The sequence below is a fragment of the Protopterus annectens genome, chromosome 9.part0 (genome assembly GCF_019279795.1).
Source record: "Protopterus annectens isolate FY-2018-M chromosome 9.part0, PAN1.0, whole genome shotgun sequence".
NCBI classification, from domain to species: Eukaryota; Metazoa; Chordata; order Ceratodontiformes; family Protopteridae; genus Protopterus; species Protopterus annectens.
In genome coordinates this window covers 1,778,707,549-1,778,710,454 of record NC_056743.1, presented here as the reverse complement: position 1 = coordinate 1,778,710,454, position 2,906 = coordinate 1,778,707,549, and positions in this window count along the sequence as shown.

Here is a 2,906-nt window from a genome sequence, read left to right as displayed (position 1 = left end):
GCAAAGTATACGAGTCCTATGCTTTATATTCTTCAGGAAATGCATACCAGTGTAAAACCTATTATTCTAATTACTTTATAAGTTTATACGAGCAATATTTAAAATTTGTCCCTATTTTGGGGCCTTTCTCCTCCCATTATTTTTTCCTTTGTCCAGATCTCTTGTGCTAAGAGGTTGAGAGGTATGATTTGCATGACTATGAAATGTTTCACTGTACTGTTGGAAAAACATTGCACTGGAGCACCTTTTACCTGCATTGTAGTGTAAGTATCAGCAAGAATGGACAAATGCCCTGTATGTCCTGTCCCACCCAGCACAAACATATACATACAAATGCACACAGACACACACACAAGCAAGCACACACATACTCAGAGATGCAAACACACCCACACATGCATGTGCACATACGCACACACACGTGCATATACGGACATGCATAGACACACACACACACAAAACACACAAAAGCACACACACTCATGCACACACCCTCTCACACTTGCACAAAGACTTACACATACATTATGAACATGCACACAAACACACATCCATGTTGGCAGTCACAGTAGCAATTTGCTCACAGACCCACTCAAACACTATCATACTGCTCACCCATGTACACAGTGACACAGAATGACCCATGCACATATGCACTTCTATTCACAAAAAGCACTATTTATCTTCATTGGCTATATGTGCAGGATGAAGCAACTCCAATTTATGCTGCACATATAGTCAACACTGAAAGGCACCGATATGCACCACAAAAATACTTAATGCTCTAGTGTAGCCAAAATGCTGTCAGTTTATCAAGATGTGACAGGTGGCATAGGATCTTTTACATTCACCTGAACTACCAGACCTGAAATTATTTTCATACCCTTTCATAAGGACTAGAAGGGTTAGACTGGGGTTGTACTTAAGAGTGTCCATCCTGTTGCCCAGATTATACTTAAAAAGTTTCATGGAGCTACTACGCTTTGTCTCTAAGTTGAGTCTATTCTGTAAAAGAGTAATATTCTCTGTGATAGATATATATCCTGCCAACAGGTCCTATTTATGTTTTTGTGGTACCGTAGGTCTCTTGAATAGGTGTTTTGGGTGGTATTAGTATTGTGGATCTCTAAGAAGTTACATAAGCGTGTTTTGGGTGGCATTAGTATTGTGGATCTCTAAGAAGTTACATAGGTGTGTTTTGGGTGGTATTAGTATTGTGGATCTCTAAGAAGTTACATAGGTGTGTTTTGGGTGGTATTAGTATTGTGGATCTCTAAGAATTTAAGTAGGGGTGTTGTGGGTGGTATTAGTATTGTGGATCTCTAAGAAGTTACGTAGGAGTGTTTTGGGTGGTATTAGTATTGTGGATCTCTAAGAAGGTACATAGGAGTGTTTTGGGTGGTATTAGTATTGTGGATCTCTAAGAAGTTATGAAGGAGTGTTTTGGGTGGTATTAGTATTGTGGATCTCTAAGAAGGTACATAGGAGTGTTTTGGGTGGTATTAGTATTGTGGATCTCTAAGAAGTTACGTAGGAGTGTTTTGGGTGGTATTAGTATTGTGGATCTCTAAGAAGGTACATAGGAGTGTTTTGGGTGGTATTAGTATTGTGGATCTCTAAGAAGTTGTGTAGGAGTGTTTTGGGTGGTATTAGTATTGTGGATCTCTAATAAGTTACGTAGGTGTGTTTTGGGTGGTATTAGTATTGTGGATCTCTAAGAAGTTATGTAGGAGTATTTTGGGTGGTATTAGTATTGTGGATCTCTAAGAAGTTACATAGGTGTGTTTTGGGTGGTATTAGTATTGTGGATCTCTAAGAAGTTACGTAGGAGTGTTTTGGGTGGTATTGGTATTGTGGATCTCTAAGAAGGTACATAGGAGTGTTTTGGGTGGTATTAGTATTGTGGATCTCTAAGAAGTTGTGTAGAAGTGTTTTGGGTGGTATTAGTATTGTGGATCTCTAATAAGTTACGTAGGTGTGTTTTGGGTGGTATTAGTACTGTGGATCTGTAAGAAGTTAAGTAGGAGTGTTTTGGGTGGTATTAGTATTGTGGGTCTCTAATAAGTTATGTAGGTGTGTTTTGGGTGGTATTAGTATTGTGGATCTCTAAGAAGTTGCGTAGGAGTGTTTTGGGTGGTATTAGTATTGTGGATATCTAAGAAGTTGTGTAGGAGTGTTTTGGGTGGTATTAGTATTGTGGATCTCTAATAAGTTACATAGGAGTGTTTTGGGTGGTATTAGTATTGTGGATCTCTAAGAAGTTACATAGGAGTGTTTTGGGTGGTATTAGTATTGTGGATCTCTAAGAAGTTACATAGGAGTGTTTTGGGTGGTATTGGTATTGTGGATCTCTAAGAAGTTGTGTAGGAGTGTTTTGGGTGGTATTAGTATTGTGGATCTCTAATAAGTTACGTAGGTGTGATTTTGGGTGGTATTAGTATTGTGGATCTGTAAGAAGTTAAGTAGGAGTGTTTTGGGTGGTATTAGTATTGCTGATGTCTAAGAAGTTATGAAGGAGTGTTTTGGGTGGTATTAGTATTGTGGATCTGTAAGAAGTTAAGTAGGAGTGTTTTGGGTGGTATTAGTATTGTGGATCTGTAAGAAGTTACGTAGGAGTGTTTTGGGTGGTATTGGTATTGTGGATCTCTAAGAAGTTGTGTAGGAGTGTTTTGGGTGGTATTAGTATTGTGGATCTCTAAGAATTTAAGTAGTAGTGTTGTGGGTGGTATTAGTATTGTGGATCTGTAAGAAGTTACGTAGGAGTGTTTTGGGTGGTATTAGTATTGTGGATCTCTAAGAAGTTACATTGGAGTGTTTTGGGTGGTATTAGTATTGAGGATCTCTAAGAAGTTATGAAGGAGTGTTTTGGGTGGTATTGGTATTGTGGATCTCTAAAAAGTTATGTA